Here is a 25,704-nt window from a genome sequence, read left to right as displayed (position 1 = left end):
TCCAAAGAGATTTTGTTGAAAAACAGCTCAGATTGTATTCCATGATAGAGTGAGTCTCTGGTTATGAGTTGCCAGAAAGAGGCTCTGTCTGACTCTGTACAGGGCTAGAATGTAAGGTCTTTTGTCCTTTCTCCTAAAGTTGATCCTTCTTCACGTGCTCAAAACAAACAGAATGAGCCCTCCACAAATTGTTGCTCCCGCTCAAAGTTGCATAAGCCGGGCCAGGGAGGAAACACCAAGTTTCCTTCCCTAGGGAACACTGGTTGTAAGGGAGCATGTCACCTGCCATTTCCTAGGGCTTCTGGCTTCACAAATCAGACGTTCTCTCCTGGTGGCCGCTGGGATTTCCCAGTGGGTATCTGACTTGGTATTTCCCGCTGCCTCTGTGTGTCCTTGGCTTGCTCCAGCTGCTGTTCCCTGCCAGCCCTCCCCCTCCTGCCTGTGGCAGGAACAGCGTGGGGATCCCCAGGAAAGGTTTACTGTGTCCTTAGGTGGAGGAGGAATTGTGTCCCTATCCTCTGACAGCTGTGGGGACACACTCCCTCCCACAGCCTCCCTCCAAAGTGGTGGCTTTCCTGAAATGCCACTGATCACCGATGGAGTTGCAGCCCATTTTCTTAACTGAGGGCACGGACATTCCGCGACTCATGCAAACCCCATCCCCTGTGCCTATACTCAACCTGCTGTTCCCTTTGAGAAGGAAATTCACCTAGAAATACTGACATTGCACAAACATTCCAACTTTTTATATCTTCTATGTATGGTAATTTTTTTTTTTTAGGTTTTGAACTTCAAATAATGTGATTTAATGTCCGGGGCCACTGACCCCTCTAGAATGTTCAGCTTGCCCTTCTGTGTGTGTATCCTCAGGTAACTCCTCTGTGAGTGGGGTGGAAACAGGAATGCTTGATCAGCTTGAGACCTCAGATTTCCTACTTGGCGTGGGCTTCTACTGTTATCTCTGATCTTTAAATCCTGTCCCTTTTCAATATCTTGGATGCCCACTGAGTGCTGTGTTTTTAATTCTACTCCCTGTGCTATATATGTTGGCTTGTATTCTTTTAAGGTACTCCCACTCAAACCAAAACAATTTTTGGCTGTTAAGACTTATTATATATAGGCAATCTTCCTTTTTTTTTTTTCTTTTTAATCTTGAAGAAAATGTAGGGAAAAAAAAAAAGAGAACAACATGCTGCCGGAGTGGGCAGTCATTTCCCATAAATATGGGTATTTTATAGATTCTGTAAACTCAACCAATAAATATTTATTGGTTCGTTCTTTCACAGTAATACTCTTGTGGTCCCTAAAGATTATGATGTGGATGGATTTATTAGGTTAAAAGATGGTTTCAACCCAGGACCGTGGGGGTTGCCTGCACACTGGCACTTCTCCCTGGCACTTTGAGACGTGTCTTTCAGGTTCTGAGGAACTGAGTCTGAGACTCAGCCTCCAGGCCAGTGGGACACCTGAGGAGGTCACTCTGCATGCTACCTTCATGGCTGCGCCCTCTTCTTCCTCTTGGGAAAAAGGCAGGTGGGGGGAACAGCAGGCGCAGAGGCTGTGGGGTCCTGTGATCCCACGGGGGAACCTCGGGAGCAGGGCAGCTTCACCTCCCTCCTAGCCCCCCAGCCTGCAGAGGTGTCTTCACAGCAGTCTCTGGAAACCTTTCAACCTGGACTCTTGAGCCGCGTCCCTCGTGTGGCGTGGCTGGGACAGCCTTGGGTCTCAGTCCTTACCTGCCCGTCTTTCAGCCTCCTCCATCTGACATGAACAACGTGTCAGTTCTTTCCGACACATGGTTTGGCCGGTCAGTCTCCCAGACACCGTGGCTGCCTCCCAGGGCAAGTCATTTGGGCTCATACGTGACCTCTGCCAACTCCACGTTCCCATAGGATCCTAATTCCAGATCGTCATGGGGAGTGGACTTATGGGCATGCCACTGGGGGGAAGAGCAAAGTGTAACAAGTGGGGTCCTCTGGTTCTTTATTAAGACCTCCTCAGTCAGCACACAGGACCAGACATTTGAAAAGATTATTTCCCGGGCACCACAAAATGCACTCCTTGGGATAAAAGGTCACACACCCTGTGGTAAATGAATCATGCACATGATTGTCTTCGGCACATCCACTGATTGAAAGCTCTGTCTTAAGATTGACACAGTTAGCCAAGCAAACATACACCAGAGGTTCACTGCGTACCTAGCGAGTGCCACAGTACTGGGTGCTAGAATTTCTTGTGCTCTGTCTGTTGGCCTGCACCAACTTAGCAAATGGACTAAATATCGTTGTCTTAAATCCTTTTTTTCTCTTCCAGTTTTCCAAAGAAACTAGACCAAAATATACCTTGGTGAAAAGAAACCAACCTGCTGTTTCCATAGGGTGAGTGATCCTGTAAATCGACCATAGTCTTTTTTTTTGACTCACAACAAATTTTTACCCAATGCTGCCAGGCCCCAAGGAGAAGTGTTTGATAGCAATCCTTTTCCCAGAAGTTTTCTCCAGCTGGGAACCGAGATGGACTCTCTGTTCCCCTCTTCTTATCATGGAGCCCTTAGAAAGGGCGGTTTCCCCTGTACATGCAACTTTGTTTTGCTGTCGCCATGCTTTGCCCCTGATGCGTCATCAGTGTGGTTGCTGTTACCTTGTCTGGCTCACAGGGACGAAGGGTCTCTCCTTCATAGTGGTGCAGAGATATGGCCATGAGCGGAGGGGGCGGGGCAGGAGGAACTGTCCTTTGTGTTCAGAGGACTGAGCTGTCGCATAAATACTGTAACAAAGAATAGGACGTGAGCAAGTAGATGGGAACTCAGGGTCATCTGGCAGAGGCCCTGTGTACAGAAGAGGCCTCCGCGGGCCAGAGAGCGTCCAGTCACTTGTTCATGGCTTTGCAAACAGTAGCTGAGTCCGACTAGGAGAGAGGCGTTGACTTCAGGCTGCGGATCCGCAGGGTCTTCAGTCCGTTGTTGAATCCACGGTTTCCTTCTGAGGACATGGATTTACGTGGGTAGTTCCACTTAACGTAGTACCAATAAACTCATGATAACATTCTGTTGCCCTAAGGCAAAGGTCAGGAGTTGTTTTAGTCAACCTTTTTGTCCACTGTGACCAAAGGACCAAAAGATCTGACAAGAACAGTGGGGAGGAGGAGAAGTGTATTGGGGGCTCACAGTTTCAGGGGTCTCAGTCCATGGATGGCTGACTCCATTGCTCTGGGCCCGGGGGAGACAGTGCATCATGGCGGAAGGGTAAGTAGAGGACAGCAGCTCAGGACATGGACATCAGGAAGCCAAGAAAGCCCTATTCACCAGGGACAGCTTATAAACCCCACAGGCACGCTCCCAGTGACCCACCTCCTCCAGCCACACCTACCTGCCTACAGTTATAATTATGTCATAATTATGGACCTTCATGTGTCTCCTTGTCCACATGCAGAGATAGCCTGGTTTCCCCCAATGTCCTGATGTGCTGAATGGAATTGAGAACATGGTGACTCACTGAGGGCTCACTGCTTATCACCCAGTCAATCCGTATCAGTGACTAACACACTGATGAGGCTAAGGCTCTCATAACCCAATCATTTCGCTGCCGTACTTTCTTGCATTGTCTCACACACATGAGCTTTTGGGGGACACCTCACATCTAAACCATAACAGGAGTGGTGCTGTTTCACTGTTTGACTTCCTAGTAATCCTGTCTCCCTACTACCAAGAGGGAAGGGCAGAGCGAGTGCACCTAGAACACGTCTGTTATAGACCTCATCGGAGCGGGAATACTTTCCTTTGCATCCTGTCCACAGGACCGCATTTGCAACACCACATTGTCCTGAGCTGAGGGCCAGGGTACAGCTGTAGGTGTGTGTGGGCCAGCTGCTGTCCTGTGCACCACTACTCGGGGTTGTCGATAGCTGCAGAATAATGGATAGTGGGGTTGTTATAGCGTGGTACAAATTTGGCCTGCAGTCAATGATAAACGTTTCTTCCTTAAGAAAAGAAAGAAAGTCATGTTGGTTTTGACACAAGAGCCCACACACGCATTGAAATGGAAAAGTGTCAGGATGTGATTCTCCAGTTGGACCTGGGAAACGTGCTTTCCAGGAATCCTGGGCCAGATCTGGCTCTGAATCTGGCCGTTTAAGTCGGTGCGCAATGTGCACCTATTTGCAAGACATTTCATCTCACCAAAGAATTGATCCAAACCTAGTATTAGGAGCCCATGTCCATTATTTTATCACATTTGTTGGCTTCATCGCTTTCTTTACAAACATGGGCCTTTCTTCTGCACTAACTGGAGTCATAATTATGGAACTTCATGTGTCTCCTCGTCCACATACAGAGATAACCTGGTCTCCACCAATGTCCCAATGTGCCAAATGGAATTTAGAGCATGGGACTCACTGAGGGCTCACCTGCTTATCACCCCCATATTGATCTCTTCTGTTTCAGTTGCTGCAGCCACAAGAATGGGCTTTTGTTAGAATTGCACATTTGAGGGCTTCCATTTCCCCTTCTGTCCAAGAAAAGCCCAAAAGATGTATCCCTAGAGTGGAGCATGGCATAAGAGGGGACAGTGGGATCTGCTGCTCTCAGGAGAACCTAGACAGCCCTCTAGAATCACTAGGTGAATGAGAAGTGAGGGGCAGGTAAGATCAGGGCCAGAAGACAGAGGGGATGCCACACTCCTCGCCCAGGTCACACTGATCTATTGGTAAAGAATGAAGGGGTAGAGGGGAGCCTGAAGCAGGACATGGTGAGGGGACAAGAGAAGGACCTACGGGACTCACAGGGACCACTTGGGGCAGCTTTGCTATCTTACTGGGGTCATGAGTAGTTTGCTGTTGATACTCAGGCAGCATCAAACTATAACTGAAAATATTACAGAGCATTTGCTTTTTGCCAAACAAGGGGAAACTAAACATGAACTGAAGCCCTGAGTTGTTTTTCCCTAAAAAGAAGCTCAGAGGCTGGTCCCCACATGCATCTATACCTTGTAAAATGTGAGTCACTGGGTTCTGTTGCCTGGCGTGCCGTGGGGCTGTGTCCTAGGAACAATGCCGCTCTTGTTTCTGAGCTCCAACCGCGCTCACCATCAATGGTATCCCTTTAAGGGGAAGTGAGCGGAAGGCTCTTGCCAACGCTGCGGTTTTATTTGCTAGAGGCCAAGTGGCAATGGCATGTATTGGTTCCATAGCAACATGTCTGTGCAGTGAGAAGAAATAGAATGCCAGTGGCAACCCGTGTATCCTGAGCAGGACGAGCACAGCCCCGGTACCCTTTCATTTTCCAGCTTATCCTCCTGTGCCTTTCCCCTCGCAGGGCCTGGGATAGTTCAGGGAATGTGCACTTTGTCTTCCTTGCTATCTATCCCTGCTATTAACACTTCCCTCGGTCCCCAGCCAGCTTGCAGCTTGAGGAGGGAGAAGGCAGTGCCGTGTGAGTGCTGCAGGTCTCCCTGCCTTTGCAATCACAAGTAGGTGGGAGACTGTGCTTTGCCTGTCCCCCTAGCAGGGAGAGCATTTCCTGTGAGCTGCGGTCAGCAGCTCCTGGCTGGAAGGTGGGCCTTGACCCAGGAGGCAGAGTGCTCATCTCATAGGCTGCAGGCTTCAGGGACTCGGACATAGACTAACCTAAGGTATACAGCCAGGTACAGAAGGGCTGCACAGAGGAACACAGTGCCCATTTCTTTTTTCCCAGGAGTTTCTAGCAGATAGAGTTGCTAACTGCAGTTTCCCGCTGGTGTGGGCTTGGAGCTTTAACACGGGTCTGTGCTTTCCACCCACCAAGTGCTTCGTGAAACCGTTGTAGGTGCTCTTATTTCAACGGATGTCTTTTCCCCTGTACTCTGGAAACATTGGAAAAAATCTTGGCCATCCATTGGACTCTCGTCCCGTATAGACTCTTCTGTACCATGTTGCTCTCTGAGAAGCTTTAATAAGTAGAAGGGGGAAGCCCTTGGCTATCAGGAACCCTGTTATCTTCTTTTACATCTTTTTGTAAATTCTCTCATGCTCAGAACTGAGCCCCGTGGAGAGCAATCCTGCCATACTATCTGTTCTCGATAATGTCCTATTCTCACTCCATCTCCCAAGGAAATCGTGACGCAAGTGGAAAAGATGGATTCAAGAAATTCTTTCTCGAGCATGTTTTTCTAGTGTAGATAGAAAGTCACGTGGTAAGACTATCTGAGCTTGACATTTCCGCATCTTCCTCTTTGTGGCCACCGACCACGAACCACCATCGAATTTTGCGCTGGACTGAGATGGTCCTTTCCCCCCCACCCCCACCCCAGTGTTTGCTGTCAGCGACTTTGCCTTGGGAGCCAGACTCTCAGCCTAGCAGTGCCTTCCGAGCTATTAAGGAAGAGATTTGAAGGAGTTTTCATTAAGGTGACAGGTTTGATAGATTCGGATAGTGATTCCTAATTTAGTTTTGAGGTCTGTTGGGGGAGGAAAGGTTTTTAATCTTATAAAAACTTTTATCTTAAAAGAGTTCTCTTCCCTTCCCAAGTTCTGTGCCAATTGAGAAATAAGGCAGAAGTCACCAGATAGGTGGAAGCCAAGATGTCCCTATGTGACTGGTCCAAGCTATAGCAAGGTTGAGAGCCAAAGGAGTGAGCCACCTCCCAAAGCCTCAGGTATCCAGGAAAATCCCGAGTCCTGGGCTCTGACTGTGTGAAGAAGGAAGGAGAAGGAGGCCATGTTCTTTGTAACTCTACCCAGTAGAGTCACTTACCTCTACCAGGGGGAGGCGTGGGCCATTTGGGCTTTAGCCCCCAACCACTTCACACCTGCAAGAGCAAGAGCAGAGCAAGAAGCAGGAGGGTTTAGGAAAACCTTCCCCTTAGAAGACAGGGGTGCAGTGTGGTGTTCCTGCCCTGTCTCTGCCCTCTGTGCCCCGTCCACCAGAACCTTCCAGCTCGCTCTCACCATCTTGCCCACCCTGTTTCCTTCATAGTTCTTGGGTCTATGTGTCCACCTACTGGCTAAGTGTTCATCTCCCTCATCACAGGGTGAGCTCAGTGAGAGTGGAAGCCTCGTCATTCTCATTTACCACTGCACCCAGGTGTTTAAAACCGTGCCAAGCACAGAGGAGGCGTTGGATACATATTTGTTGAATGAATAAACGGATACGTGCTGTTTGATGCTTCGGCTCCTTAATTGCCTGGACCTCTCTTGTGCCCTGACTCACCTGGCAAGCACCTCTACCTGTTGTAAGACTGGGTCAGCTCTCGCTGACCTCCAGGTGCAAGGAGCACTTCTTGGTATCATCGCAAGTTACTGTTAGTTGCATGTACACATGAGTATGCCCTTGTGAGTGTGTAGATGTGGGTGTGGATTTATGTGTATATGAAATTATATATTCTTGTTTTTTGTAATTGTAGACGGACAGAATGCCTTTATTTTATTTGCTTATTTTTTATGTGGTGCTGAGGATCAAGCCCCGGGCCTCACACATGCTATGCAAGCGCTCTGCCACTGAGCTACAGCCCCAGCCTGCAGTTATACATTCTGTCTACTTCTGTCGCTCTGGAACATTTCAGTTCACTCACTGGTTTACACACGTATCACGCTTACTAGGCTATAAACTCTTTGGGAATTGAGCAACCTGTTCTTCATTCTTGGTTCTCTAATATCTGCCATATGGTAGATGCTTAAGAATAATGCTAGATTCTTGTCACTTACAATGTGCCAAGTCCTGCTGGATCTCCATATATAAAGTACCTTTCTAGTATCTTCCATATATTAATTTGTGTAATTCTCATGACGACTCTGAAAGATACAGTTGGAAGTCTCATTTTACAGGCAGGGAAACTGGAGACATAAAGACATGAAGTGGCCCATGGTCTCACCGCTGGTTTGATGCCCTAGCTTTTACTCTCTGAGAGACCAACTGTGTGAATGAGCAAATGATTGAATGAAAACCCTAGCAGCTCAGACCAAAACATTAAATAGGCCCAAAGACATTGGGATCAACATATATAAGACAGACATGATCCCAAAGCCGGCCTATGATTAATCCTGATTGTAGCCATTGTGCTGAATTCTTCAAACCCATACCTACGTATTAGTGTTTGGGTTATGAAAATAAGTAAACCTCTATATGTTGGAAATGATTTCCTAGGGGGAAAATATCAATTCATTAGCTATGAGCTAAACAGTCACTACAAACAAGGCTCGCTACTGAATTTGGGGAGAATTTAGAGGAAAGAAGGAAATGAGATGGAGAGTTGAAGAGGAAAGTCAAAGTCAAGGTTACTGTCTTGGAGAAGCAGGTAACATTAAGAAATTAAAAGAAATAGGCCAAGGGCAGTGGTGCACATCTGTAATCCCAGTAACTTGGGAGGCCGAGGCAGGAGGATCACAAGTTCAAAGCCAGCCTCAGTGACTTAGCGAGACCCTGACTCTAAATAAAAATTAAAAAGGGCTGGGGATGTGGTTCAGTGATTAAGCGCCCCTGGGTTCAATCCACAACACCAAAAATAAAAATTTAAATTAAAAAAAGAAATTAAAAGAAAGAATGGGCAGGAAATATAAGAGCTATCATAAGTTATTATTATACACCAATTCATTGCCTAACAGTGATAATAGAGAAAATGAAAGCTATTGTGTTAGGATAGGATAAGTTTTTTTTTCTTTTTTGTGTGTGGCAGAAATAATAAACCCTCAATTCACAGTGGCTTAGCAAAATAGAAGTTTATTTCTCTCTCATACCTCGTCTGCTGTGAATGCAGTGTCTCTCCGGGACTTTTGTCCTGTGTGCATAACTCCATGATACAGGCGGCTTTGATCTTCTTATCCAGCCGTCTAGAGGCCTCCTTCATGATCACAGGGGAAGAAAGGGAAACTGGAGATTGCACCACAATCAAATGCTTCAAAGCTTTGGCCCGGAAGGGACATTTGCCACCCGCTGCATTCGAAGCCTTGCATCTAGCCTTTCATACAGCTTACCCTGTGCTGCATCCTCGCACACAGTAGGTGCTCAGGGAATAGGTGTGGGCTGAAAGATTGTGCAAGCCCATGCAGAGTGCACTGCCACTCACCCGGAGAGGGTCATGGCAGTTAGGTACATGGCAGCCTCTGAAGCGTAGACCTGGAAAAATGAGGCCCAGCTCGAAAATATTCACTAAAATGAAAAGAGCATTAATAAAAATCACAACATAGCCAGCATCGGTTAGCCATGGTGGATGGAAAATGGTAAGGTGACCCTGTCCAGGATGCTCCCATGCTACCATCCCTCACTGCAGCCTGTTCTTCCTGCATCAAGCCAACTCACAATTGCACCTGCTGCCTCACCTTCTGGGGACCTGGTGGGTGGGCCACATCTAGCGCCAGATCAGCAGAGAAGGCATTCCAGAGGGGACCACGTGCATGCTGAGCAAGGCACCGCCATTGGAGGTGTGGAATAAGTGGGGAGTCCATAGAGAGAAAGGGGGACACTATATTGGATAGAGAGGTAGGGGATCCTTCCACATGTGTCAGACCACGCAATGAGGACCTCCCAACCAACTCTTGCTATGTGTTATTTGCTCCAGAGAAACCTGAGTGCAAGGAGGACCCATGGTCTCAGCCCCTAACGCATTTCATGAAACACAGATTTGGTCTGTTGTTCCCAGCATGCAACCTTTGGAACTTCCAAAGCGATGCATCTATTGTCTGCCAATGAGCTGAGAGGTGGCTGGCAGCTCCTAGGTAGCTTCAGGATGAGGACTGATCACCAGGCAGGATGAGTAGGTAAGGACTTTGGCCCCACTCACCAACCTCCAGGGCTGGTATAGGACTGAAGGTTGAGTGGACCACCAGTAGCCATTAATGAATTGCTCATGCCTACGTAATTCAGCATCTATCAAAACCTGAAAGGACCGACTTCAGATCAGCTTCTAGAGAGGTGAACAAACACAGGGAGTTCCCCTAATGCTGGTGCTCCTGGAGAAGCCCCGTGCCCTCTGGCAGACCTTACCCTGTGCCATCTTTTCATCTGCGTCCTTGGTAGTAGCCTTTATAAAGGTCTGCAAACCATTCTAGTGAATTAATAATGAAACTCCAGGTGACCTTACTGCATCTGCGCTCCTAAAGAATCTCCCCTTCTGAGAGAGAAGGAGACCCTTGGGACCACAGCTCCCAATTTTATCTTGGCCTTTCTGGGCCCTGACAAGAGTTAGTCCCATTAATTCTTCTTTCTTGATGCATTTCCCCAGTGAGTCCGGCAATTCGCTCCTTTCATGTCCGTTGCTCTGTCTGGGTACCAGTGTTTTCCCCAGGTTATCTGCCATCAGTTATTTACTCATCTGCCCTGGAAGTAGCTTAAAGAAAACTCTAAAAGTAACTTAAAGAAAACTTTAAAGGTAACTTAAAGTAAACTGTACCTCGATGTGCATCCCACTCTCATTGCTAACTGCCACCTGACGAGGCTCTCTCTAGGTTGACTGTGTTGGAACTGAGTTATGTTAGAGGGTGCCAAGCAGTGTTGGGGCAAAATCAATTGCTGGCTTGGTGTATGGGGAAATGCTTCCGCCCAATCACTCACAGAAAATTCCTGAGTATGTAGGAGGAACTGAGGTAGGTCCCCCCATCTTCAGACTAGGAAGTGGAGTTTGTTCCTGGTGGTAGAGGGCACAATGAACTGCTTTGCCCGTCACTGTCTGAAGAGGATGGGGTGGGGCTGTTCAGGAGGGTCCTGGATGGAGGTTGGCAGTCCCTGGAGATTCATAGCACATTAGCTTTACAACTGTGTCCTGACCTATGAGGTGGAAGAAAAGCCAAGCCAGGGCCCCTGCCCAGGAGACTGCTGCAGGTATCAGGAGATCCATAAGGTACTGAAAACTACCTGAAGGGGCTGGTGTGGAAGATACCTCCGAGCAGGAGTTGACCAACACGGGTGACTGTTAACATATAGGAAACAGGGGAAGAGAAGGAGTGGGATGAAACTGGATTCCAGAGCCTGTGTGGCCGTGGAGGGGTGCTGTGTGGTATTTTGTGAAATAATAACAGCATCATTCTGAGCTCAGGTTTCTCTGGAAGATTCTGGGGACACCCTTGTGGGGGGGCAGAAATCCCTTCTCTGGAGCAGATGTGCCTTACCCCAACCTCTTCCTCTGTCTTTCCCTCAAGCTCTCTGCCTCCCAACGTTGAAGATCAAATCTTCAAATAGCAGCAAAACTGTCAGGCTGAAATTTCCTCTCCACCCTGGCCCTCTAGTGGAGATAAAGTGGTTTAAATGTGGGCGTGAAAGTGGAGCCAGAGTGTGGTTGCTGGGCTCAGCTGCTGATAAGAGGGCTCACTGCCATCCCCGGGCGCCCCCATCAGAAGCAATGCCCCACGGCTCTGGAAATGAGTGGCCTTCTCTTGCCGGTTGGTAAAATTCTTGCCAGTTGACATTTTTTTTTTCTCTTAGTTCTCCGAGGCCACTTCACACCCTACAGGGTCTTTTTGGTTTGACAAAAGGGAAGCAGTTTTGACTTGAGAGGAAGAAAAGATGCCGTCTGATGGGACAGAAGAGGAGCGCACTGCTTTCCTAGTGTGCTTTCTGGGGCGGGCTGGTCGTGTGACCTCATAGATGCCTGTCTGTAGTGGCAGAAGATAGTCTAAGGAGAGGAGTTAAAGTTGGATGCAGCTCACAGGCAAGGCGGCTCCTTAACTTGAAGGGATCGGAGTGAATTCTGGGTTCTCTGGAATAAAAGAGTCATCAGCCCCCAATCTCTGTGCCCTGCATGTAGGTAGAGCTGGGAGATGCTACGAGGGAGGTGAACTCCTAACATGCCACTTCTCTTTGCTGTCTGTGTGGATCTGTGAAGCGGGAACCCTTGGGCACGAGGGCAGAGGTTCAGGAAGTGGGACAGGAGAGCCTTAAGTCCCATCTCGCACCCTCCAGTGCCCTGGCTGCCCTTCTTGGCTGGACCCTCATTCCTACCCTTGTTGATATTCTGATCTTCTGCTCTCCATGAAGTCTCTGTTCCTTCTTCAAAAACAGCAAGGCATGCACCCTTCTTGGAGTGGAAGATGTATGGCTTTCTTGGTTATATCAGTCTCTGTCACATGCCCTAAAACCAGTACCATTCATTAGATTGATTTGTGCATACGATTTCCATTTAAACAGCAAGATGATGGGAGGCCCCTCTCTTTTCTGGAGGAGGTGTATTTTTAAACAGGTAGGCTATTTTAGGTCGTTAGGTCTTGTATTGCACAGGGGGTGTGGAAGTCGACTTTTAATGTTCTGTACCCCCTTTTCTATATCCAAGTGTAGTTTCTCCCGGTTTAACTAGAGACGTTAAACATTTCGAATCTCCAGTTACATCAATACCGTTTGATGTACTTTGTGTAGCAACTAAAGCAGGAACAGGCTTCAGAGTAAGCTAACCAAAGAATCTTGGGGCTTTTGATCATTTTCCATTAGCATGAACAGTCGTCTCTGCCCTGTCAGATTTTGTTTGAAAGGATGTTTGCCGTTTAACGATGATAAACATGTTTCCCGGTATTTAATATGTCTTCTCCACTCAGAAGCTGAAAAATTCAGGGGTGAGATGAGTTGTGTTGGCATAGAAGGGGCTTCTGCGTGCCCCAGACACCCCCGAGCCGTTGAGATGTGGTTGCATTAAAAGAACACACACGTGCAGATATTTTGCTTACAAAGCTGTCTGTTTCAATGGTGAGTCCCAGGGGCCTCCCAACCACATATTGCTGCGGAGTATTTGGTCAGAAGGAAACCCCAAGTGCAAGAAGAACATGTGATCAGAGCTACGCACAGATTCCTAGAAAGCACCACTTGCTTCTGGTTAGATGGTGGGGGTGACAGAGAGAGGGTCTTAGCCGTGCTCCTGGTCTTCCTTCGCCTGCATATTCTGTTGCTGTCGCAGGCTTTGGCTCTCACCCTGACTTGCAGGAGGGAAGGAATGACTGTTTATTGCTGTTGGTGTTTGAAAAATCTGTGGGTAGAGCTCTTTGAGAAAGCAGATCACAGGGCCAGCTATCTACTTTGCTTAGCCCTTTCTATTTCTTTTTGCTTTTTGACATATTGGAAGAGAGAGGGAAAAGAAAAAAAAAAAAGGCTTCCATTCTAAAATGGTCTGGATCTTCAAAGAGAGTGGCTTTTAAATGTTTAGAACTTGGAACTGCCAGGCTTTTTCATTTAGTGTTTGAAAAACTAGCCCGCCGACATCGTCCTTGGAGTCCAGGTTCCTAATTGGGAGGAACGGTGAGGAAGGCAAGGAGTTATCTGTGATTTGAAATGTACCATCTTTCTCCCGGGCAACGTGCCTGTTTTCACATTTACCTGTTCCCTGGTTCTGCGATCATGATAGATTCCATAGCTCCGTAACGTGAGAGAAGATTGCGTCTTCTTCCAGAGTTCTTTATGGACACTCAAACCAATGATGCTTTCCAAGGAGCCCTGGGCACAAAAATCCATGTGTGAGACCTTTCCCATCAGCCCTGGTGGCAGAATTTCTGAGGAGCTGGCTTCCAGTCCTAATGATCTCCTCCTCTCAGGGAGGCTGAGGGGGGGGAGGCCCTCTGTGTTCTGCTGCCAGTTGGCACCTGGCGGCCTCAGGGCGTCCTGCCTGTAATTAAACCCAGGAGTGTGTCCAAAGATTCGGGGGCTGGGTAAGAAGAATGCAGGGGTGGAGCGAGGTCAGAGTTTCACCATTATCAGCTTAGGTACAGAAAGAAACCAAGCTACCTGGCAAGTCACCTGGTTGCCAAGGCAACCGCTAAGGGGGTGAGGTGGCCAGGGATTGACCATCAGTCACTTCCCGCTGATTCTGCTCGGAATCCAGAGGCCATTATCCTCGGTTCTCCCCATCCTGACTTCTGTTTAATCCTGCTTCCTGAGGGAAATATGCTTTTTGTGGGGCACACCTGATCAGTTTGAGTTTCCGTGAATTTTAGCATGCATTCTAGAGAAGGTCTCAGAAGTTTCACAAATCTGTGGCTGCAGGGTTGGTGCTAAGGGAGGAAGGATGGTGGAAAGCTGTAGACATGTGCATAGTGGACATGGAGCACTGAAGGAGATGTCCGTATGTCCATCCTCCATATGCTGCAGCTCAGGTCTGTTCCCCAGAATTTCCACTGTGTTAGTATTCAAAAGAGTTCAGGTAGAATCCCAAAAACTCTCTGACCATGTACGAAGAGGGAGGGGGATGGAGGCAATCGCTCCATGTCTCTTGTTTCATGGATCATGTTATTCACAAGTTCAGCGCCCTCTAGTGGCCAGCACGGTGCTCTTGAGAAGCACTTCCCATGACTTCCATTTCTGGTCCCTAACTTGGTTAAACGCCTGCTTTACCATAAAGTGTGTCCATCTAAAGTCCACCTTTACTTACCCCACAGGAAAGAATACAAACCTTTATTACAAAGAAAGAAGTGCTCTGGCCACATCAGATGATAATAAGTCCTCTTTTATAAGTTCACTAAATATGAGAGAAAACTTTTGTTTTTGTACTTCTTGGTGCTTAGGATGGAACCCAGGGCCTCCCACATGCTAGGCAAGTGTTCTATCACTGAGCTGCAGCCCAGCCCCAACAAAAGACTTAAGTGTAAATATTTGCACAGCCAACTGATTCATAAGGTCAGAGAATGGTACCATTGGCAATAGTTAGCAGGTCGTCTGCTGATTCCCACCCATAAATAAACTTTAGAAAGAGATTAAAACCTTCTCTAATACATGGTTGGTCAAGGTAACATTTTGTCTTCCTTATCCAGAAGGTTGATGAAGTGAACATTCCGCTGTTTAAACAGCTTTATTATAGTTTTACATGGTGAAAGCATTGATACTCTTGTTTTCCAATCACTCAGCTAGTCAAGTGTTCAATAAGAGGCTACCAGGAGCTTGGTCAAGTACATAGGGTCCCCTGGGGATCTTGTTAAAATGCAGGTTTTGACTCTGCAGGAGTGCAGTAGGGCCTGACACATTGCTGGTCCAAGGACCACACTTTAGGTAACTAGGTGCTTGGTGATGCCAAGGATAGAAACCACATTCTGTGTCCTCAAGAGTTGGATGATCTCGAAAGGGGCCTGAAATGATATATATAAATAATTATGGCATAAGTCAGAAGATGATAGAATGTACAATCAGTAAAACATATTTTAGGGGTTAAAGATACAGGTGGTCACATCTGATTGCAAAAATGGAAACTATTTCCACAGACAAGGTGATTTTGGAATTGGGCTTTAGTTTGCATCTCTTTGGGATGGGGAGGTGCCCTGAGGGCCAATAAGATAAATGGCACAGATGCTGGAAAGCAAGAACTACCTTCGGGGGGAAAAAGGCGCTGCCCCTTTGCCTGTGGTGGAGAAAATTGGGAGATAGCATTGGGAAGATGAGTAGGAGCGCTCTGTGGCCTCAGATGTCCATCCAGGATGGAAATTCTGGACTTAATTCAGGAAGCACTGAGGCATGAGTAACAAGAGTTTTTGAAGATAAAATAGGTTGATTGAAACTGCATTTTAAGAAGATTAATCTGGCAGGTGTTTAAAGAGAGACTCGAGTGGGGAGTTTCGTCGTATTCCAAGTGGAGAAGTAATAGGCAGATGACATGATTAATATCAGCAATGGGGAAATTAGTGAACGAAATGATATGGAGAGAGAAGGATGGGGAGGCATCTGGGGGACATCAGGGTTTCAGTCCTGGAAGGCTGGTGGCATGCTAGCACAATTACCACACGTAGGGAAGTTAGAATGAGCTGTGGAACCTTTTTGAGAAGAAGAGGAATGACATTTGCACATTCATCCAGGTCTCTTTTCTGCTTCCAATTGGGTGGACAGTAGCATTACCAGCCACCTTATTCTGCTTCACCATTTTCATGACACATTTTACTACCCAACATGACAATTTTTAAGTTATTTGTCCCAAGCATCGAAGTCATTGCCCGCGTGGAGCTTGGGAAGTCCAGTGGAGGAGACAGCAAACCCACACATCAACAGACAAATGAGAAACGAAGGGAGAGAGAGGAGAGGGTCAGCTTTAGAAGGGACCAGGAAAGCCCCTCTTAGCAGATGGCATGGAGTGGGAGGAGGGGCACAGCAGGTGGGGTGGACAGAACAGCCAGGCAGAGGAGCAGCCTGTTGAAGGCCAATGAACCACCTGGTATATTCCAAGCTCTTGAACCTGTGTGGCCGGAGGGAGGAGACGAGCGGATGTAAGTCAGAGGACCAGCAGAGAGTGCCCAGCTATGGATTTGACACAGAGGCTCCGTGTTTTCCTAAGTTCCTTGGCAATCATGTAAAGCATCTAAACATGACCCTGGGTGATTGGGGGACACTGGAGGATGACAAGAAAAGCAAGGGAGCCATGGGGAGACATGTGTGTGACCAGTGGTTTGGACTTGAATGGTGGCATTTTATAGCAGAGAGGAGCAGATGGTTTCAGATACAGTCTTATTCTACGGTTAGACTTTTGACATGGATGAAGAAGAGAGAAGTGATAACCAGGGTAATTCCCATGTTCCTGGCTTGAGCTGTCAAGTCTGTTGCTCCATATACAGAGGTGGGGAGGACAGTGCTGTCACAGGATGTCGGGATTGTTCACTTTCAAAGATGCACACCAGAATTTTTTTGAATAGAGGTAAAAATATGCACCAAAAAAATGCCATCTTAACCACTTTTAGTGTGGAGTTTAATATTAAGTTCATTCATATTATTGTGCATCCAGTCCCAACTGTTTGCCTCTTGCAAAACTGAAACTCCTTACCCATTAAACAATAACTAACCATTCTCCCCTCCCGCTGTCCCTGGCAACCACTGTCCTACATTCTGTCTCAATAAATCTGACTAATTCTGGGCACCTCACACGAGAGGAATGTCCTCCAATTTCACTAGTGTTGTATTAATTTTTAATTTTTTGAGGGGCTACCATATTGTTTATCCATGGTGACTTCATGCTTTTACATTTCCACTGAGAATGCACAAGGGCTCCCGCCTCTCCACATCTCAACAACACTTGTTATTTTCTGTTTTTATCCTAGTAGCTGGCCGGGTGGGTAAAAGATGGTGAGGACACTTTTTTGGTGGGTATTTCAGATAGGCAGTTGAGTCTTCCCATCTACAGTTCAAGAAGAAGACTGGGTCTGGGACACACAGGTTCAAATTTAAGGCATCTTCCGTCCTTTTGATGAGTTCTTTGGGGAGTTTCACTTTTTGAGTTTGTGTGTGTGTTTGTGTCAAACTGACTGTAAGCATTTACATGATTGCAGACTTAAGATTAAGCATTTTGCTACTTAATCTCACATACATTTTGAAACCATATATAAATCAATTTAGAAATATTTTTCTACTTTAATATATGTTATATATTACATAATATATATAATTAGGTAAATTAGTTTTCTTCTTTTAAAAAAAATGCAACAGATGACTTATAAACATGCAAAACTAGCATTGATCAAGATAGTCTTCAGATAATACACCTTCTGTAAGGAGTACTTTGTTGATCAAAATAAAATACTTAGGATACCAACAAATAATATGATAAACTCTATTAAGCACTCAGAAATTAAGGAGTCACAGCCTTTTCTGAAGCTTGCAATGGGGGGAACAAAAAGTACCTTCTGTTACCTTCCCTTTTATTCAGGCATGCACTAGTCAATTATAAACTTACCATAAGAGACTTAAGTATAAGGAAAAGCTATGCAGGGGTCTGGGGAATATAGCTGAGATGAAAGAATGCTAGCTTCACATGCACAAGGTTCAATCCCCAGAACAACAACAACAAAAAAAAAAAACCCAAAAAAACTAAAAGCTATCAAGTTACAGTTCTTAAGCACAAAAGCAGTGACCAAGCCCTTAGCTCATGCATCTTTGGTAAGAAAAATACTTGTCTGACATGTTTGAAATTCAGACTCTCCTAGGCATAAGGAACCTTTCAAGGTTCCTTCTGACCTTCTGATACTATGTGAGTGATGCTTCTTCTCCATCTGTTTATCTGTTAATTAATTAATTAATTTTAAGCACTTTCTATAGTATAGAGAATTTTTTTTCTTTTTTTTTTTTTTGGTGGTACTGGGGATTGAACCCAGGGCCTTGTGCATATGAGGCAAGCACTCTATCAACTGAGCTATATCCCCAGCCCATATATATATATATATATTAGTTATGTCTCTATTTTCCTTTATGTGGTGCTAAGGATTGAACCCATTGCCTCATAGATGCTAGGCACACGCTCTATCTCTGAGCCACAACCCCAGCCCAGAGAATTTCTTAAAACTATATCATAGAAGATATGTTTATCTGTTTGGACAACAAAAGCAAGAAGAGCAACAAATATTATATCATTACTTCAAAAATTAGACAAATCCATGTCAAAAATACCTAACCCAATTTGATTCAGTAATTGAAATCCATTATATTCTAGGACTCAAAGCAGGATGATCTGTTTCTGCAGTGGTCTTTGGGTGTGAAGGACGGAGTTCTGAAAAAGTAGACTTGATAGCCTTGCAGGGTCCACATGGAGGAGTGTGTGTATTTGGTTTCTGGCTGGCCGTTTGTCCATCCATCCATCCATCCATCCATCGGCCATCCAGGCATGCATCCATCCATCCATCCGTTCATCCACCTTTGGTCTATTTTCATCTGTATCAGTTTACAGTGTGGTGTTGAATGATGTTATCCACAATCTTGGACATGCCCTTTACTTAGCATAGAAGAAAATTAGGTAAAAGGAATAGTGCTACAACCAAATCATCATCATCATCATCATCATCATCATCATCATCATCATCATCATCATCATCATAAGATCCCTCTTATTCCAAAGTTATGAGCTTTTGAGTTCTAATTAGGCCCAATGGACCATAGTTCTTTGTTGTCCCATTACTGAAATAGAGAGTGATAATGTTCATTTCACATCGTGGGCCTGGGAATTGCAAAGTGATTTACCAACATCAATTCATCAATATTCCTAATTCTTCTGAACAAGATATTAATATTTTTTAATTCATGGTCTAAATGTTTTCTAGAGAATTTAATGTCTTAGCTACCATCAAATATAAAGTAAGGAGAACTAAAGCCCAAGTCACCTATTTTTGAACTGTTATTTGGTGGCCTGATCTACATAAGGATGTCTTATTTGGGGGAATTTTTTTTGGGGGGGGGCAGGATACCAGGGATTGAACTCAAGGACACTCAATCACTGAGCCACATCCACAGCCCTATTTTGTATTTGATTTAGAGACAGGGTCTCACTGACTTACTTAGTGCCTCACTTTCGCTGAGGCTGGCTTTGAACTTGAAATCCTCCTTTCTCAGATTCCCGAGCCACTGGGATCACAGGCCTCAGCAGCGTATTTTGAAGAAATTTTTAAAGGGGCCTGCCAGAAGGGTCATCAGCTTTGCTTATGCAAAAGTATTTAATGAAATCCTGCTAGGGGGAAATCATTGGAACCCCCAGATGACCACTTTCCTTTAAAATTCTTTCTTCATTTGTTCCAGTGCTTAATGAAATGATGAACTTAAAATGATGAGCCTGCTGGGTGTCCCTCAAATGATCTGTCACAGCATGTGAACAACTAGAAACAAAGTAGGAGCAAGCAGGTCTGACTTCTGTGCCACCCTAGAAATAGTTCTCACTCTACAGGGCTCCAGTGAGCTTCCAATCCTGTGCAACTCGGTGGAGAGAAATCCTGATGCCGAGTTATCGTGGGTCCCAGCCAGAACCATGATGCTCTCGGCCTGTGGGAGAGGCGCTGTCCTCCAGGTGAAGCGAAAAAAGAATGATTCTGAACAAGGATTATTCCTTCCGGGGAAAACAGGGCCAAGTGCTGCTCATGGTACCCTGGTTTGCCATTCCTTGAGTTTGTGGAGGCTTTTAGGAGAAAGCAGAGGTTCTTACAACTTGTTGAGTCTGGCACATGAAGCAGCATGATAGTTACTTACAGTTTTAAGAATTGGAAGCCTCGTAGCTCATTTTCTTCATCATCATACGATTGAGACCCTAATTTGCTTTCTTTCAACTTGGTCCTTGCACACATGTTTTTGGGATAGAAGCTTCCTAACGATGTCCATGGGTCAGGTCTAGTGCAGTATTTCAGGAAATTTAAGTACTTGTAAATCATCAAAATTACAGTTTTGTTAGAGACAGAGTCTGCATTTTTAGCAAGTCTGGCTTGGGCTGCTATCAAATCCCCCCTCTCCAAACTACAAGGGGAAAATGTCTAACTTTTTATCTCAGGAGGCTATCTAATTTCAGTGCATCTAATTTCCCAAATAAAGCCTGTGTGCTTTCTTTCCCTTCTTAACTCTTTAAGGTTTGGCCTGTCAACCTGACCTAAAGATAGAATATGCAAAAACACCGCCGAGAGCAGGACTCCCCACCCATTCCATGGGGACACTTCAGGTTGTTTACTTATTTCTTGGTAAAAGTGAGCCTGGGCCTATGGTGCTGGCTGGTTGGATCTGAAACGTGACTAGAGGACTGATCTGTCAAGAAGGTCCATGTTTGGGCTACTGACAAGTTGCCTTCTTATAGGTAAGAACTGAGGTTTTTCTTCATGGGTGACCAGAGCTGACCAGAGCTGGGAGCCAGAGCTTTAGATTGACTTAGCCTGACTTTGGCCCCTTGCTCGGAGGCCCAGGTTCCTCAGAGGGTGTGATTAGCTGCTGTGAAGCATAAAGTGTTAGTGAAGGTCCAGTTAGAAGGTGGACCAAGAGCTGAGGCTGCACAGTGGAAGCCCAGGAGCTGAGTGCAGGACGAGGTGGGCTCTTCCTACCCGGAGCCGGAATCAGCCAAGCAAAGCCGAATGGCGGGTGTTTGGACTCTTCCTCAGAAGAAGATCAGAGTCTGTTGGATGTTGGTGCAGGAAGGACGGGAGTAGTCCGACCTGGCTTTATTTTCATTTATCATGTCAGATTTTACGCAGGGGAACTCGAGACTGATGGAGACGGGTTTGGGGGAACAGTTTACATCAGATCCAGGCCCAAGGTTCAGCCCATCCGCCACCTGCCTCTTTCTCTTCACCAGTCACTTGCCACTGTTTCAGGTCCTTTTCCTCCTTGGCTTTGTATTCTTCTATGATTGAAAATGTGGTCGTTAGATGAGAACATTTTAAGTTAAAAACTCTGCCGTACATATATGTGATCTACGCCCCAGCTCTCTCTGATGTTTCTGGGGTCTCCGATGATGTCACAGTAGAGCTTATGTTTCGTTTCCCAAGGAGAAAAAAGGACTGTCACCACTCTTTTACGGACTCATCCTATATAAAACTCATTTCAGGGCCTGAAATGTTAAAATGTCAAATGACAGGGATATCATATGGGCTCTATTAGAATTATAGATGGACGGTTTTACATACAGCCTCTGCCCTTCCTGCTGTCCAAGCCGTCCCAGGAGTGAGAGCTGACCCCTAAGGGTCCCTGGGAATTGGAATCAATGGGGGTTTAGAAAGATAATCCAGGAAACTCATTATGAGCCACCAAAATGACTAGCCGGTAGTTAAGCTAGCAGGCAGGAGTTCCACTGACCACATGCCTCAACCACATTGACCATAGCACTCGCTGAGGAACATGCTCTTGGGTGAAAAGTATGGAATATGCAGCAGGTGGGAGGGGGGAGTGAGGAACCTGGGAATCCACACCCCAGATCATTAAACTACATCATTAAGAATGTATTTTTTTAAAAAAAATATTGTATGTGCATATGTTCAAGAGTTTTTGTTTGGGCAAGTAAGAGTTCTGGAGATGGCTGCGGTGATGGTGGCACAACAGTGTGAATGTGTTTTGTGCCACTGAACTGCACACTTAAAAGTGATTCCCATGAGTGAGCCTAGTGGTGCACACCTGTGGTCCCAGCAACTGGGAAGGCAGAGACCAGAAGATGACAGTTCAAGGCCAGTCTTGGCAACTTGGCGAGGCCCTGTCTCCAAATAATGAACAGGCTGGGGTAAGACTTAGTGGAAAAACACTCTTGGGTTTTTAGGTAATATCAGCTTATATAAAGGATTTCCACGGGTTAAATGAAAATATGTAAATCATCTCACCTGCCCATCCATCTATCTTCATTCATTCAGAAAACATTCATGAAGCCCCTGTTATGTGCTACAGATAGTATTCTAAGTACCCAAACCTGGAAAACAGCCAATAAAAACAATATGCCCCCTGTCCTGGGGCATAGGTTAGTTTAGGTGAAAGTCTTAGGAACAATGATGACCACCCCATGTGATGGGCAAACGTGAATGTAGATTGGAACTAAGACCGCACCCGTCTGTACAGGGGTCTGTGTCTTGGCACTCAGGGAGAAGGTGTAAAGGGATGCTGTTGAGGGGCAGCGTGGACCAAGCTCTGGGGAGCAGCAGCCTATGTCAGGAACAGTTGGCACTCTGTTATTGCTGATGTATCATGGTTGTGCTGGGGTGGTGAGCTTGTAGGCTTGGGAAATAAAGGAGCCAGTCAAAGCAGGTCCCATACATCACATTAAGGAATGTAGACTCCTCAGATCTGTGGAGGTCAGACTGCATTCTGCACTAGTCTTGGAATTTTTCAGCGGCCCCCAGTGCCATGGGGCTGCCCTCGGAAGCGCTGGACGTGATGTGGGGGAGGTGGGGCAACCAACAGGTTAGCTGGTGTAAATAGCTTCTGTTTACTGGTTTGATGAGTTTGATTTCTGTATGAGATTTTTATTTAAAGTCTGGGTTCTAGCTTTAAAAAAAAAATTGCAAATCACCGTTTTGGTGATGAGGAACCATCCAAAATTATAAGAGTTTGTGACAAGTGCATATATTAAATATCAATATTCTGTATTCAAAGAGATAAGCACATTCTGGCCACCTCTGGATCTCACCTAGATAAGCATTCAATGAAAGGTTCAGTTGGAATTATTTTACATATATGATATGTAAAATTATCGATAGGGATATTAAGCAATTAGGGATATTTTAGGCAAGCTATTGTCATAGGGGTCAATTTAATAGCATATTGGCCAGTAACTTGAAAGAAATCTGTAGAAATATAAATCATTAAAACTTTCCTCTTATTCTTTTTTTTCCTTATGTAGAATTGGACCACAATACTATTTTTTCTTTTTTTCTTAGTTTCCTGTTTTTGAGACTTTAATTTTTATAATTTGATGTCTTGGACCTGGTTGACAACTCCAATTCTTATATGTAGGATTGAAACTTTGTAGAAAATAATGGTTAATTGTACTTGCTTAATGTTTGAAATGATATTCTGTGCAAGTTTTGTTTCCATATGGACTATAGCCAGAACCCTACTGTTTTTCAATTTGTTTAAATGCAACAGCTTAGACAACATATGTACATGTTCAGTTGAAGATAAAGGGTATCATTATTTTTAGCCTATTACAAAGAAAAGCACATTTTCTCTTAAATGTCTTGATATGAAGTAATTTGAACACAATTTCTGCACAAATCATTTTCAAGAGATTGGCTGTCAAGTGTATTTTTTTAAAGTACCACTTTCGTAAGAACCAATGAGACTTTGCAAATTTAGATATATTCTGAGCCTGAAATGTGGTTGAAGATGTCAGTTTTTAAACAGCTCTTTGAGAAGCAGTTAACTTAAAAGTATAGCAATTGAGAGCACACCAAGAAGGATTTTGAAGAGTAAAGTCTTGATATACTAGAAAAAAAAAAAAAAGGTTGACAGATTCACTACAGTTAGGAGACAAGCAGATACAACTCCCACCTGCAAAAACTTTTCTTATCTAACCAACTTCTGACACTGGCTTAGGGAAACCTCCTGCCAGCTGCTGAGGCTACTGTGCCTTCTTACGGTTTTGCTGTATAGAAAAACTGGAAGTGATGACATCACCACCTTCCTCTCTGGTCACAGAAAAAAAGAAGTTAGACCTAGGAAAAATGGCAAGCTGAGCGGTGCTTTACCCTCAAGCCTGGTGTGTGTGTGTGTGTGTGTGTGTGTGTGTGTGTGTGTGTGTGTACAGATGCATGTACACACATATATTTATGCAACACTATACATTTGAGTTCACCAGTTTGAAAGAGGAAAAAACAACTAAACTCTGCTTCCTGACATCTCCACCATTACTGATTTGTTTTGTCAATTCTTTTTTTTATGTATATATACTTTTTAGTTGTGAATGGACCTTTATTTTATTGATTTGGATGCAGTGTTGAGAATTGAATCCAGTTCCTCACACATGCTAGATAAGTACTCTACCACTGAGCCACAACCCCAGCACCTTTTTTTTTGGTCATTTCTGACTCTATTCTACTGTTGCTTAAAGGAGTATGCCCCCTGCTTTGGCAGACGGGATGGTATTGGTGGAAGCGGTGCCTTCTCTATTACGAGTCCTGAGTAGTCAAGTATTGAGGACTTTTGATTCATTTCCTTTGATCTTGTACCATTTTCTGCTGATTGGGCTTTGTAATCCTCTCGAGGCACCAGAGTGATTCATAAATGAATGGGTCCTTGGCATTTGTTAATTTTATACCACAATAAAGATATCTTATGACCTCCTGCCAGTCTTATCACAGACTAGAAGGAGTTACTGCTTCCTGCCTGTCTCTGAAAACTTGACCCAGGTACATTCCGGGAGTCATGCCCTGTTTTCCCAAATTCAGATAAATGCTTAAAAGTCCACTTCCCTTGTGTTCACACACACACACACACACACACACACACACACACACACACACACACCAGAGAGAAAGAAAAGCAAATGTTGAGGGTGGTGCCCACTATTCTCTTCCAGGACTAAATACCTGTTCTCCACATTGGAGGTTCCCCGGAGGATTTTTGGACTTCACAATGTCATGATGGTGTTGCACATTCCATAGGAAACATCCCTGGCCCCTTGAATTGAGATCTTCTCCCAGGCTAGCAGCAAGCAGCATGCACTTCCACCTCCGTCTCCATGCTGGGTTGTGCTGTGAGCACACTCTGCAGTGTGCCACATGGCTGAGCTAGGAGGGGTTGAAGACGTTAGATGCTTTTTGACATATTTTTTTACTTGTTTGACAGTGGTGGTATGGGGATGTGACCCCACCGTAAGCTGAGGAGCATCTGTTTGCCCCTAGGCCCCATTCCACAAGATGCCCCCTGGAAGATGGGGAGTGGCTGCTCTCTTTGTAGGTCTTGGCACCAAGTTGTACGACCCTGCAGAGAAGGTTTGGCCTTTGTGAAATTATGGAGAGAAACCGCAGAAATGATACAGGCTTTGGGGTTGGAAGAGTTTTATTCAATCCGTTTTCTGCCAGTTTCAAGTTTTGTGATCTGGTGCTCTTGCTTAACCAGCCTCTCAGAGTTTGTTACCTCATCTGCCAGGGGGGAATAATAAACCTAGTTTCCCAGGGCTGTTGGGCAAGTGAAATGAGAAGCGATACAGGAAATGCAAGTTTTGTTGGTTTTAATCTGAAATTATAAGACTTTGAAAAGCCAAAGAATGTACATCTCTAACTGCCTGCTAGTGGTGTTAGGTGACAAGAAAGTGATGCTTTTGTGAAAGGGAGAAGCCACAGCCTCTGCTGACTGACATGAAGACAGCAACTCCACGCCGTGGAGGCACATTAGCTCCTCTGGGGAGCTTCCAAAATCCCATTGCCTGGGCTGCACCCCAGACCAATTAAGTGAGGATCTCTGTGGGTGGAACCCAAGCACCAGGATTTTATAAAGCTCCCCAGGGAATCACAGTGTGCAGCCAAGTTTGAGAATCGATGCTTTAGGGGAATTTGAACATCTCCAGTCCTTGTTCTGGCTAAACAGACAAAACCTGGGCCTCTGCAGCCAATATTTCATTCTTTCTCACTTAAGCA

At 45.4% G+C, this 25,704-nt stretch overlaps 1 protein-coding gene and 1 non-coding gene across 10 annotated transcripts in view; one reads left to right on the top strand and one right to left on the bottom strand.

Moving 5' to 3' along the window:
- Positions 1-25,704, top strand: part of Atxn1 (ataxin 1) — a 381,142-nt gene that overhangs the window by 197,481 nt on the left and 157,957 nt on the right. The window contains exon 5 of one of the 9 annotated variants that reach the window (XM_078020568.1): positions 2,314-2,378. The exons of the other annotated variants lie outside the window; for them this stretch is intronic. The gene's annotated coding sequence lies outside the window, so the exon portion shown is untranslated. The remainder of the gene's footprint in view (positions 1-2,313; positions 2,379-25,704) is intronic. 9 annotated transcript variants of the gene reach the window in all.
- On the bottom strand, positions 17,976-18,048 carry Trnav-cac (transfer RNA valine (anticodon CAC)). The gene has a single exon. It is a non-coding gene; the product is annotated as a tRNA-Met (tRNA).

This window comes from Ictidomys tridecemlineatus, chromosome 8 (genome assembly GCF_052094955.1).
Source record: "Ictidomys tridecemlineatus isolate mIctTri1 chromosome 8, mIctTri1.hap1, whole genome shotgun sequence".
In the NCBI taxonomy this organism is placed as follows: domain Eukaryota; kingdom Metazoa; phylum Chordata; class Mammalia; order Rodentia; family Sciuridae; genus Ictidomys; species Ictidomys tridecemlineatus.
This window is presented reverse-complemented; position numbering and strand designations above follow the sequence as displayed.